Genomic DNA, 14,967 nt, shown 5'->3' with positions numbered 1-14,967 from the left:
CCACCACTTAAACATAATCAAAGGCATTACGCAAATCCATGAAAGACTTCTAATTCACAGCAAGGCCATAATCACAGTCTACACTCTTTATTTTGCATGACACTTTTTCTGAAAGCCTGCTCCATGTAATCAAGGGGGTTCTGATTTTGACACAATTCTTTTCTCTGTCCCCATTGAAGGAGTCAGAGCTTAAGAGAATATTCTTGTTCACCTGACAGCTTTCTTTTTGTGTTCTTCGAGATCCCTGATAATGCTTTGTGCTTTCTGAATATGTGCTGAATATTACACCTTAAATGCTAAAGTACACTTTTTGAGACTGGCTTACTGGTTCTCCTCTCTATACAGTGGAAAGGATTTTTGGTGGGTTCACACTTGCCATGTTTTATTGCATGCATTCTCTATGGTTCAGTCGCTCTGTCTCATGGCAGTGTAAAGGAGATCAATCAAAGCTTGTTGTGAGGGTACTGAACTGCCTTTGGCTCATTTTGCTCATCCAAATGCATCCTATTACACATAATGTGTCCTCTACATTTTACTGCCGAACTCTCTGCCTCTTCTCTCATTACACTCAACCCTAACAAACTAGCTCTCCTTCTTCTCAGAAATAATTTAATCTACTAACTAATGTCTGATATTGATGGATTGCAGAAAATATTATCAGCAGCATCACTCTTGTATTTCCATATCCCACGTTTTTGAATATGTTGGTGCGAACTTTTCAATTATTTTAAATTATGTTCCAGGAAGATGAGAATTGTAGCCCACCTAAGCCATTTGTTGGTATGATGTATGGGTTTTATAACGCAATCAAATTGTCAGTGCTGTCACTAACTTTCACCAGTAGAGGGTGCAACAAATTAGATTTTTTTTATTTTATTTTTTTACACTACAATAGGGCTGTATACATTTTATTTCATTCATTTTTCATTTCATTTTTTAATGTCAGGAAAGCCTCGGCAATATCATAAAATGAAAATTACAATAAAGCAGTAATGGTTAGTAGCCTCAGGTGGTCGTAATAACTATCTTCACATCCGCTGAGTTTTCCATATGCATAATGGACACTACAGGAATGAAGAGACATAACTTGATTAAACTATGGATAATTTTATCTGGCTCCTGGTAGGCAATCACAACAGTTATGGCTTCATGCTGCATTTGTCCACTTCACCAGTACAAAAGAATATGGATAACATACAATAACAATAAATCTGTTCCTGCTGGAATTTTTATTGCGTTATGCTGTTAAATGTAAATTCATTATGAAAGAGTTGTAAAGTCTGTGAGCTTTACAGCTTATATTAATAAATTAAATGAAAACCCTTGTCTCCTCTGTTAAAAGATTATCAAATAATGTTGATCAAATATAGAGATGTAAGTATATCCCTTTACAACTTATCTTTGTAGATGTAAGACAGCCAAGTATCACAATTTGAAATCCTGTTATCCAACTAATATACTACAAACTGAATATATCACCCAACATTTCTCAGTCTTTTTGTTAAATTGTGAATTTCCCTTGAGCCACTTCCAAAGATAAAATAAATTGAATGAATGAACAGAAATGGGCAAGCAAAGTTCATTCTGTTCAGACTGTTAACAATGCTTCCTTATACTCAACTGTAATACAAATGATCTAATATTTAACTATTTATCATGTGCATTACAGTTGAGCAATTGTGTGCATTACATTACGTCATATATGTAAATATAAAACATATATAATATCAAAGTGTCACAGCCAGAAATATTTTATATACAAAAATGCCTTCATTTACACATATGTATTGAGGGTGCAGCCCTATAATAGGACATTATTGAATAGGTCAGTCATGTTTGGAAAGGTTTTTTCTCTTTTTTTAGCAGTTAGATTAAGCATTTGGGTTGTATTTACTAAAAGCAGCTCTATTAGTCATGATTTTAAGCTTTAATGTATACTGTAATATCTCTGTGCCTCAGCTGTTCCCTGAGTTTGTGATAATTCGCTCTGCTAACAAGCGCATGTTAATGCCTGACAGGTTAATGACTGTGTGTTTAGGTGATAAGTGTTTGTTTACAGTGTGACAACCAGCAGCAATTCCTTAGCGTCTGTTCTCTAACAAACAGAAAATGACTTCTCTGGAAGTATCATTTCAGAAGATAGCTGCATTGCAGATGTGTCAGGCACCTCAGCTCAGCCGGGGGTGTGAAATTCAAAGTAATTGGGATCTGAAGGATTCGGATTCCCCCTTCTGTCCCTGAGAGTGTATTCAAGGAGGTTGTCAATGATTCACAGCGTCTGCGGACACAATAAAATGTCTTCTTGTGAAAAGCAAATCATTCAAATATCTGTGAAATTGAAAGCTATGAAAAAGCAAGTGTATGCTAGAGTGGACGGTGAATGTATGAATGAAAACAGTATTAGGTGTCATCTGGACATGATCTAATTTCTTAATTGTATGAACAGGGCATAAATAATATAGGCCAGCCATTGCCAGCAGAGGGCAATATAGTGTAAAGAAACATTTAATAAGTTAAACTACCACTAGCCAATGGACCTTTTTCACATTTCCGGGTTACTTCCGGGTTAACTTGAAGAGCATTGAATTGGAGATTATGACAAATATATATTTTTTTTACATTCCTATTTGCTCAAATAGCAAAAGAAAAACTCCACGATAGTGTTTTCATTATTTGCACACAACAGATCACCAGCTCTGTGAGAATCTACAGTATGGTGAATGACGTCAAGTAGACCGTTCAAAGATGGTGGCCTCATCTACATACCTGGAGCAGTCAATGGGGCATCTACTATGTTACAGCGGACATTTTAAAGGTGACATTTCATGAAAATATGACTTTTTCTGGTTTTAAGTGCTATAATCAGGTCCAGGTGCATCTACCAACCAAGGAAATGTGAAAAAGATTAACCCAGTAACTTTGTTTTTGGTAAGCCTTTTTCTGCAAGCGTCTGAGAAAACAAGTGTGTCAGATTTTGCTCCCTTAGTGACGTGGCAAAGGGATCTCATTATAATATTACCGCCCCCTCTGTAAGTTTATACCCACGGCACCATAATTTTGATTTCGCAAGCGTCAACAGTGTACCAGCTCTAATGCCATGGTGAAAGTTTGAGCAAAACATACTAACTGTTCTGCTTTTGGCTGCACAGATAACAACAGAACACTTTTTAAAGTCACTAATTTATTCAGCAAGGATGCTTTAAATGTATCCTTACATTTTTCATATATCTTTTGAATTATTTTCTTTCAAACTTTCGATTCATCAAAGAATCCTGATAAAAATGTATCACGATTTACAAAACAACAAAATATAAGCATATGTTTTCATAATAATACATAATAATTCATAAAAAGAAATGTCTCTAGCACAAAATCAGTATATTGGAAATTATCTGAGGGATCATGTGACACAAAAGACTGAAGTTATTGTTTCTAAAAAAAAAAACAAAAAAAACATGTCATCCCAAGAATAAATTACATTTTAAAAGATAACATAAAAATATAAAACTGATATTTGAAATTGTATAAATTATTTAATACTATTTTAGTGTTACTTTTTACAAGGATGCTTTAAATGTTTTATTATACCAGTAGGGGCTGAAAGCTAACATAACCTATATTTGACCCCCTTCCTACATCTTAACCCAACTGTTTTACTCAAAAACGTGCAGTCATTATCGGTTAGCAGAAAATGATTCGTTAAAAGCCCATACCATGTAAACTGTCAGTTAGAAATATAACTGTCAGAGCAAATGTAGATGGACTCCGAAGACAAAAAGCATAAATCCTGATGCATCATTTACCATGTATACAATCTTGCCATGATTGGACAGGGTCAGGTCTCTCCGAATTCCTTTCACAGGCTGTCAGACAAGCATTTTCCCTCAGGTTTAATTAGGAACTCTTCTCTCAGTATCCAGCATAGTTACTCTTGCACAAACCAGCGAGAGAGAAAAAATATGATCAATACGCATAATAACAGAACTGCTTAAGTTCTATTATATGCTGACCTGCAACTGACCACAAACTGTGTTACAGTCTGTACAGCTTAGATCATTGCCTCATCCTACACTGTGAACTATTCAGCACACCATATTTTCACATTTATAACACAAAAAGCAATATAAATAATTAAATATCCAAACATACTGCCAATAACACTTGCTATAGAAGCACAACATTCGAATTTCTCTCTCCAGTGGCAATCCTTCAGAGCATTATTATAATGGTATTATCAATATGTCAACTATTACATTGATTACATGAACTTCGTGAGAAATCTGTGCTTTCCTGTCCCATGATTATGTGGTTGTCTCAGAGCGGAGAAAATAAATTACAATTTCACCACTGAGCTTTTTGTTCAGAGCTGCACTTCATTCTTGTCACGGAGCGATGGACCCCTGAATCAAGTCCCATTTACAATCCAACAAAAGCTCTATTCTCTCTAGCGGAGTGATGCTGTTACCGCCAAGTCACATTTAGTGGAAAACAATATACGACATTCTGATTAAGACAAAAGCCAGGGCTTAGACTCAGTGCTTTGGGTTAATAAAGGTATTGACCTGCACAATGGAAAAAAAGCTCTTGAGGGCTTTTAGGCTTTAACTGCGCTGCCGTTCTCAAATTTAAAGGAACACAAAATAAGAATGTTTACAGAATGTTCATGTAGCTCTTTTCCATACAACAACAGTTCCGAGTGACCACAGATGTCAAGCTTCAAAAAAATGGATGTAAGATGCCATAAGAGCAGTATATATGAAGCTTGTTCTATACAGTTAGTAATAATATTCAGTTAATATTATTTGCATTTTTGTTTTCTCAAGAAAAAGCAGTATCATTTTTGACAGGTATATTTCTACACTATGATTAGCCTCAAATCAGTCATATACTACATTCTCCCTCAGATGATCTTTTCTGCCATTAGGCCTAACATATTAAATGCTGTAAAAAAAAAAAAAAAAAAATGAAAAAAATAAAACTCACAGTGAATCACAATCTACAGTGGGCTGAAAAGTATTGATCTATAAGTTGAAAGGGGAAATGTCTCACTGCCCTTTCATGTTGGTCATACTCAAAACAAATCATACAGTACATACTACAATACAGTCACAATTTATGAGACAGTCAAAAAAGTAGTTGATTTACTGTCTTACATGGGAAAATGTGTGGTTTGCTTCACTTTTGGTTAATGTATTATGCTAAATCAATGGAAACACCACTGAATGATAACAAACAGAAGAGAGTGGCTTAACATTCCAATGGCCTCTAAATGAACAAAGGACAGAGAGGAAAATAAAAGGACACTCTCTTCCTTAAATTATGGATGAAATAGTTTAGGACTACTGCTGTGTAGTGTGTCTCCATGCAAAAATGATTCCTTTTTTTTATGCTGCTTCTGTCATTATTCATTATCTGGATTTCTTAAAATGTTTACATTTGGTAATACTAAGAAAGAATACATTTATATACAGGTATCAATTAACTTCTATGATTTACACTAGGATATGTAGAACCGACCAGCAACAACATCAAGTTATTGAATGAGATAATGAGATTTTCATCATAAATAAAGATGAGAAGAGAGTACGGGATGGCAAAGAACCACCAGTTGGATAGAGCACAGAATATAAACCAAAGAAGCAGCCAAGAAACTGCATATAAAAATGAGTTTTAGCCTACTTGAGTGGGTACAATCTGAGAGCCACATCAATGCCAGGGCAATAAGACAAGAAAGCTGCCAGTGCTGTTTCCTCAAACAATCCAAAGATCAGGATTTAGTTCCTTGTAGAACAAAAAATGTAGTAAACAGACAATAAATAAAAGAAAATCTCCTCAAGAACATGACTTATGCTCACTTGTTCTCCCAGACTCTCTTCATTCCCTGCTGGTAGACAGAATTACGCCAGGTGTTGCAGATAATCAGATCGGCCCTGTGCACGACCACAATGCTGGTGAAGAATGCTGTGTGCCATGTGAACTCCACAATATTTCTCTGTTCATTTGTCTGAGAAAACATAACATTGTTTTGATACAATAACAATTCCATAGTATCACTTGAAGGTTTTGAAGATTTTAGTAGATGCCTGTTAGCTTTGAGGCAAATCTAAATGCTAAAGCACACCTAAATGTGGACTACATTCATTTTTAGCCAATATACACAAACAAACAAACAATAAATAAATAAAAATGCATAAAACAACTTTGACACTACTAGAATGAATTGCTTTTTTAAATACAGTAAAATAGAAAAAGGCTATTTTAAATGTAATAAAATGCAACGATATTACTGTTTACTATATTTTAAGTTTACTCATGCCAAACTTTTGAACAGTTTTGTGTGGATTTTAAAAGGACATTCTCTTTTAAGAAGATACAGTAATACTGTTGACTCATGGTACTAAAATATATATATATATATATATATATATATATATATATATATATCTTATCCAAAATAATGCTCTTAAGAATGAGAATGTCTCTCCCCTTGACTGGCATGTAGCAAAGTTATGGTTCACAGGTGTGGTGTAATTTGCCCATAACGGTCCTCCTAGTCATTAATATGCTTGTCATCCCAAGGTACACAAATTCCTAGTATTCTTGATGGTAAAAAGCCATTTTCAGCAAGAATGACAAAGTATGTGAAAAATCGAAAGAAAGCCTGAATCATACCTGCAGAACGAGACAATATCTTCTATTAAAACTTTAATAAGATAGCATGTTAGTGAGGAAAAACTTAGTTTATCACCTGATCAAATACTATTAAAAATGACAGTGTTAGAATCTTTTCTAAGACAATTTTTGCATTTTTAGTGCTATGCTCTACCATTTAAGCTACTGGAACAAAGCAACAAAATGTCCACCTACCAATCTGTCAAATGCAATGCTAATAATTCTTTCATTCACCAGCTTGTCTGTTTTAGGGTTTCTGGGCTGTCTCTGTGTAATATCACTCTCAAAAGCCTCGTATGCCAGAGAAATAGCAGGGACCTTGAAAACAAAACAAAATGATTAACTGTCATCTCTTGTAGAGATGAAATACCAAATGTGAAAGTGTGAAAAAGAAAATAACCCAGTGTGTTGTGCACTGACCATATCTGTTCCCAGGTCAATACGCAGAATGGTAACAGTTCCTAGAGGCAAGGAGATGTTGGCGATAATGAAGAGCAGGAAGGGTGTGATCTCAGGGATGTTATTGGTCAGGGAGTATGCAATGGACTTCTTCAAGTTGTCAAAGATCAGATGGTCTAGAGTGGAGAGCAAATGCTAACAAAGGGGCCCTACATCATTGAGAGGATATGAAAAAAGGTCTCCTGTACCTTCCTCTATGCCTACAACTGAGGCAAAGCTGTCATCCATCCCCTGTTACAAAGACTATAGCTCCCTTTGGAAAAGAAATGAAAAAAATAAAATAAAATAAAATAACTTCAACATGCAATTTCCAAATGCTTTCTAAACCAGAGGTTTTCATGGAGACCAGAGGCTGTAAAGGGTCCTTAGTGGTCTGTGGAAAACTTTTATTTATATACTAAGATAAATGAGAAAATGTATATTTAATATTGTATTTACAGTGCCCTCCATAAGCATGGGCAGTAAAGACACATTTGTTTGACTTTAGACAACTTTGGCTTTATTTAGTACATTAACAAAATAATATAAACAAATATAAACAATTTCAACAATTTACAATTTTAAATAACTTATGTCCTATTTTAAAATAATTTATGATTCCAAAACTCAGCCATCTTCCTTGTCACATGATCATTCAGAAACTGTTTGAATATGATTTGGTGCAAAAGAAAAATTTCTTATTCTTTCAATGTTGAAATAAGTTGAGCTGCTAATGTATTATATATATTTTATAATTATGGAATAAAAGCATTTTTTTACTACTGTAATACAAGCATGCTTTTTTGGCATCAAAATGTTGGAAAACCGCTGTTCTAAAGTTTAATACAGCCAAGTATGGTGACTAATACTCAGAATTTTTGCTCTGCATTTAACCCATCCGAAGTGAACATACACACCGTGAACACACACCTGGAGCAGTGGGCAGCCATTTATGCTGCGGCGCTCAGGGAGCAGTTGGGGGTTCAGTGCCTTGCTCAAGGGCACCTAAGTTGTGGTATTGCTGGCCCGAGACTCAAACCCACAACCCTAGGTCAACCCACAGGCCTTTGCATCTCTAAAAAGAGATATTCATTGATTTATTAGATTAATGTCAAGGAAACTTAGAGTGTCATTTTTAGTAAAACTAACACAATATCTGGGATTGACCTCAATGACAGAGAAATACACAGTCTCATTACCCTCAGAAATAATCACAACCCCCTTTGCTATGGCTTTGGCAGTAACCTAATATTTGAGAAATATATGTGTAAACTATAATTATATAGTCATTGCAGTACATTGTAAAGGAGTTGTACATCTGTTTTACCTTGATTGCTGCACTGCATCAGGTACAGCAGCACAAAGCCAGTATACAGACCCACAAAGTCAGTATCAAACTGGAAGCCTTTTGAAAACTGTTCTTCAAGGAGATAGAAATAACATAATACTGTTGGAGAAGAATGTGAATGATCAGATCACAGTGTGCTCAGGTGCACTCACAACATTTATTGGAAGGAGCAGTTTTTTCTCTTTTACCTAAAACTCTTTCTCTAATGCCCCCGAGCTCCAGATAAGCATTCTATAAGGCTTCTCTCATTTCATCATCCAAAGGTTGCTCCTTGCCTTAGATCAACACGGTAGCACAGCAGTCCAGGATTCTCTCTGGGGCTCCTTTCATCACCGGCTGGTGTTTAGACTCTGTGCCATCATTTGGGTTCTTGTGCGCTGACAGCTACCAATGCAAGCATTGATTATTAATTTAATAGAATGATGAGTTGCAATGTATTAGTTGTGTCAATGTAACATTAAACAGTGGCATATTTTCAATTCATGAATGGGAAATCTACTAAGTAGAGATGCAAGATCCTGAAGAAATGCGGTACCTGATATTTGTTTGTCGAGTTGAAAGGGATTTCTTACAATTTAATGTACTTGTCTCTGATTTCTTTCACTGATCCACAGCAAAGCTCAATGCATTTCAACACAGCAGATTCAGACGCATCCCCAGCAACATGTCTCTCTCAATATTTAAACACAAGTGAGATATTTATTAGAAAATCATACAAACCATGGCATAGCATGTTGATCAACAATACGGCAAAAAAACTTGCATTGTGAAAGATTGTTACAAATTAGAAGCATTGTTTTCTAGTTTGATTTATTTAAAATGAAAAAAATATATATTTATGTGATGCAAAGCTGAATTTTCAGCAGTTATTTCTCCGGTCTCCAGTGTCACACAATAACTTCGGGAGTCATTCTAATATTATCTGTAATAATATTGTCTGATTTGATGCTGAGGAAACATTTCATATTATTAGCAATGTTGCAAACATGTCTGGGGGATTCTTTGCTGAATGGAAAGTTCAAAACCATTTTCAAAGCAAGTTCAAAACATGTATTTTTTATAATAAATCTCTTTACTGTCACCTCTGATTAATTCAACACTTTATATATTTTTTTTTAAGCAGATCTTCACCAAAAGTAATATAATTTGCGCACTAACACACAAAGTATAATTGCTTTGACTCTAGTGCTGTCAAAATTAGCGCGTTAACGCATTCGATTAATTTGAAATATTTAACGCGTTAAAATAAAATAACGCAATTAACGCGGTTGCAGTTTTTTTTATTTCCAGTTGTGGCCTATGTGTGTTCAACGTGCAAAGAAATATGGATAAGACCAAGGAAAGACTTTTAGACGGAAAGTTTCAGTATAAAACTCTGCCGGATTACTCTTCAGTCTGCCACAAGAAACATTATGACTGTATGACTGTAACAGTGCGTAAATCAGACCTTTCTGTAACGCTAACGTTAATAAGCTTAAACGAAAATAATGAAATAATTGTGTAGCGGAGTATTTTTTGTACACAGTGCCGCGAACTGTCAATCACTCCTGTGCGCGTGCATCACTGTCCTCCTCGCAGCTGCAGCAACTTGCGCTCTCTCTCTTCATCAAGCTTTAAAACAAAAAGGGGGCAAAAAGATCATATTGTCTTTGTGCATAGGCTACAGATTAATTAGATAAATGAATATCTAAATTTGTGCCTTGCCGTCTACGGTATTTTTTTAGAACTTAGAAAAAAGATGCTGCAGCCAATGAACAGCCAGCGGGGGCTGCAGGACGACTCAACCTCCGCAGACAGTTTTTAATGTTTATCAGACAATAAATACTCAAGATTTTGCTTTAGTATAACTCACAACGAGTTTCACACACCTTCTCCGGCCACGTTGAGTTGTTGACACTTAACGGTGGGAAAAGCGACACATGCGCTATTCACTTGTATAACTTAAGGGTGAATGGGTAATGCAGTTTCTGCTCTGGGTGGGATGAATTAGGAAGCTTGCATTGTGAAGGGCGCTCTGAAAATCGGCAGTGCAGGTAAAAGATTAAAACCTCTATTAAAACAGATGTCCAAATGAGCGTACCGGTACGCTACAAGCACGTTCTGGGCGCACGGAGAGGTGGCGGTACGCTCAAGAGCTATATTTGGAAGTGGCGGTACTGAGTACCTGTGCGTACTGGCCCACTTAAAGCACTGGCAATGACTATACTTTGGAATTTTTTTGCAGTCCACTTAGAATTCAACATGGAAATCATTTTTGTTTTTTATTGGCATTGATTGTTTGAAATTCAAATGGTACTTACATGCCTGTGTTTTTATTTCTGTAATAAATATGGCTTTCAAGCCAACAGTTAATTTGGAGGATATTGATGGTTTATTGCAGGTATGTTGTTTACATGAGAAAATCTGTGTTACAAGTTAAACAAAAATTCCAATAAACAATCATATTTTGAATTTAAATAGTTTCTTTGTCTTGAGTTTACATTATTTACATTTTACATTTACATATCCAAAAAGTTTCAGTCTTTTAATTGCGATTAATCGCGATTAATCGCGATTAATTTTAAAAAATTGTGCGATTAATTAGTTAATTTTTTTTTATCGATTGACAGCACTATTTGACTCAAATCAAAAACTAACTGTAAGAATTAGCACATCTGTCTGGTCCGCCAGGAACACAGGCCTGTTGCATTGCCCAGCAATACGAGCGATGATGCCCAGGTGGCTGAGCTGCAGTCAAAGGAGACCCCGCTCTGATTCTCTATGGTGTCAGCCTCATGGATCTGCTTATCGAACCACATGTGGGCTATGGTCATGCAATTCTGAGTTAATGTGCCAGAGTTATCAAAACATGGTTGAGGTTGAGCCCAGCGTTTCAACAGCCTCAAGGTTCTTAACCAAAAAGTTTTTCTTTGCTGTGAGGGTGAGACAAACCTAAAGAATGAGAAGCAGAGAGCAACGGTCAAACGAATATTAGGGCCTAATCGTAAAACAAAGTAAGTTTAAACTTACTAACCATGACTGTAGCAAGAAGACCTTCAGGCAAGGTGGCTACAATGATGCCAATAAGAAAGATAGCAGCTCCCATCCAGGAGTAACCAAGAGCGAGAGACAGAATAAAGAAAGAAACCATAAAGACCAAGAAAGACACCACGCCTGTGATGAAGTGGATGAAGTGCTCAGTCTCAATGGAGATGGGGGTGCATCCGACCTCTAGTCCAGATTCAAGTGTTGCAATCCAGCCCATGACTGTATGGTCTCTGGTGCTGATGACGATGTCACGTGCAGAACCTGTGCACAAATATTGCATCAGAAACATTTAAATGTAAAAAAAATAATAATAATCAGTCAATTATAATTAAGGATTTTCATTTGAAATAGCTCATCTTTGGAACTGCATATTAGTCAAAGAATCCTGAATATAAAATAAAATAAAATAAAATATTAAGTAGCACAACTGTTTTCAACATAAACCATGATAATACATTTTATTATTATTATATTATTATAATATATTATTACTAATTTTTTTTTTTTTTTTTTATTTATTTTTTTTTGAGCACCATATCATTATATTAAAATTATTTTTGAAGGATGATGTGACACTGAAGACAGGAGTAATGGCTACTGGATATTTAGCATTGTCTGTATGGGAATAGACATTGCATTTTAAAATATAATAAATGACATAGAACACAGTTATTTTAAATGATAATCATCTTACTCCACTTTCAGTCAAATATATGCAGCCTTGGTGAACATAAGATACTTTTTTTCAAACACACACACACACACACACACACACACACACACACATATATATATATATATATATATATATATATATATATATATATATATATATATATATAAACCTTGCCGACCCTAACCTTATGATTGGTATGTGTACATAAAATATATATTTTTTTAAATCAGTCAGTGACTCAATTATTTACTCATAAAGACATTTAATTTGTCATTTCAAAGTCGTTTGTCGCCACTGAATGGCATAATGAGTAACATTAAAAGTAAAATTGTAAATATAAAAATTAAATTAGATGAATTTAATTATGATGAAATCTTAACAATTATGCAAATATAAGAAAAACAATTTACTGAACATATGTAGTGAATGAGAATATAAATACATTCCACACAGTTGGTGGAGAAGAAAGCAATATTCCTGGTCTCTCGAGGATTATCATTTGAGAAATCCGGGGACCGTGTCAGAGGCTCTGATTCTCCAGTCAGAGAGGAGTTATTCACCCTAAAACACCCAATTTAAAAGCTATTTTTACATAATGTCACTGCCACAGAAAGGAAATGTGGTTCACACTACACTGATCAGCTCAGATAAGAAATAGCGGCTCATAATAACCTCGCAGCCATGTGAGGCTATAATTCTCAGGTCAGCGGGGATTCTGTCACCACCTTTACCTCCACCAGATCACCAACCACCACATCTTCAGCACTGATAGGTTTCCTCTCACCATTACGGACAACCAATGCTTGCTAGAAAGGAAAAAAAAAGTTTATGATCTGATCAAAAATACAGAAGAATACAAACCTACAATGTATTTAAGCTTATAGATTAGTTTACCAGAAAAACTGAATGGCAAAAATAAATAAATAAATAAATTAGAAAGAATATATATATATATATATATATATATATATATATATATATATATATATATATATATATATATATATATATATATATATATATATATATATATATATATATATATATATATATATATATATATATATATATATATATTTATCCCCGGGGAAACAAATTCTTAAAAGACTCCATAATGTTGAGCTCTTTGCCTCTTGATAGTATGAGAAACATTCAGTGATTATCACAGCTAATAGCCCAACTCCCAAACACCACTGGAATAAACAAAGGGGTTAAAAAGACTAGAAATAAATAAATAAATAAGAACCAGGCCTTTTTTTTTTTTTTTTTTTTTTTTTTTTAGCATACCCTCTCACATTGTCATTAGCTCCATCATCTCCCGTTGCTGCTTGAATGCCATATGCACAAAAGCAGAGGACTGCACCAGTCTACAACGGAGAAACCTCCAAACATCTGCTTACAGAACTCCAACCATGTGACTCTGGGTTAGTTGGGGGTTGAGGGAGGGCATTAGGTCCATCATGGGCCAGAATCTCTCAGCACTTGTGAAACCCTGGTGAAGTCAAAGAGAGGGCTATGTATGTTTGGTATTGAACACTAGAGATTTTTTAAGAGGCATTTTATAAAAGACTCTACCCAAGTCTGTACCATATATATGGTGGAGCTCTTCCAAAAGTCAGTTTGTGATCATCCCCAAATAGATTTAATACAGAAAAATTCAGCCTTGGAAAAATGAGTACACCATACTGAACAAAGCTAAGTAAAGTCTCACTAAATTCACTTCCTTTTTCAGCTCATCCATATCTTTGTCCATCTTCTTGTTTTTATTCTTTCTTTCCTCCTTGCGTTGACGCTGCCGCCAGCTCATATTGGTCCCGTCTTTCCTGCAATAGATGTTTGAATCATGAAATAACAACTTTGTCAAATAACAAGGCTGTGACTATTGAGTCATTCTGTGGAAAAAGTTAAAGAAATAATTCACCCCCCCCCCCGAAAATTACAATTCTGTCAGTTTTTACTTTCATGTCGTTTTAAACCCATATTATACTTTCTTTCTTCTACAGAACATACAAGTAGAAAACTGTGCAGCTCAATTTTTCTCATTCAGTTACTAAGATTTCTGAAGTTTTCAAGCTTCTAAAAGTTTTAAAAGCACATTTGTAGACCATACAGTATGTGCACTTCACATTTCAAGTTATCGCTTTTATGATACCTTAAAGTCTGTAAAGTTCCTCTTTTTAAAAAGAAAGAGAGCTGTATAAAATGCAACCTATACATTTTCATTTTATAATTCTTTTTCACTTACAGTATTATTGTGTATCTCACGTGGTGAACATTAGGACTAGCCCAACTTATCAAAACATATTCAAATTACTTCCAACCTCCCGAGTTGTCAAGGGTTTTTGATGCATTTCGATCAGCTTCCTCTTGACATGATCTGCTACATGGAACTAACAAGTATAATAATGTTCTGTGGCACAGGGCCAGTCTCAACCAGGGACATGGAAGCAACCATGTCATCTTGGCCTCTATCCAGTGAAATGAAATAAGCAGAAGTGACTAAGTATTTTCCCTCAGTACATTTCATTTTCCAAAGAGAACATCAGTATAGGCAAAGGTGGGAGTATCATTAGTTTATCTCAGAATGTCTGCTAGGGTCACACATCTGCAAACTCGCAACATATAAACACTCCCGCACAAAAACTTGTGCTCATGTTTTATTCAACTGTCCAGTCTCATGCAAACCTGTTATACCACTTTCCTGGCGACACACAGGAGTGTGACAGGAGCAACTGTCTGTGAGAATGAAAAATGGATTTGAGGAAATTTATCCAAATGAGATCTGCTTTCTCTGTATGACATCAAA

At 35.3% G+C, this 14,967-nt stretch overlaps 1 long non-coding RNA gene and 1 pseudogene across 1 annotated transcript; both read right to left on the bottom strand.

The window, feature by feature from the left end:
- Positions 1-843: 843 nt before the first annotated feature.
- LOC127964488 (sodium/potassium-transporting ATPase subunit alpha-1-like) lies at positions 844-13,968 on the bottom strand (annotated as a pseudogene).
- Positions 8,042-11,085, bottom strand: LOC127965562 (uncharacterized). Its single transcript, XR_008155332.1, has 4 exons — positions 8,994-11,085; positions 8,647-8,842; positions 8,438-8,525; positions 8,042-8,185 (listed from the first exon to the last, which is right to left on the bottom strand). It is a non-coding gene; the product is annotated as an uncharacterized LOC127965562 (long non-coding RNA).
- Positions 13,969-14,967: the final 999 nt, after the last annotated feature.

Source organism: Carassius gibelio, chromosome B9, assembly GCF_023724105.1.
Source record: "Carassius gibelio isolate Cgi1373 ecotype wild population from Czech Republic chromosome B9, carGib1.2-hapl.c, whole genome shotgun sequence".
NCBI classification, from domain to species: Eukaryota; Metazoa; Chordata; class Actinopteri; order Cypriniformes; family Cyprinidae; genus Carassius; species Carassius gibelio.
Note: the sequence above shows the minus strand (reverse complement) of the source record. Positions and strands in the feature narration are given on the sequence as shown.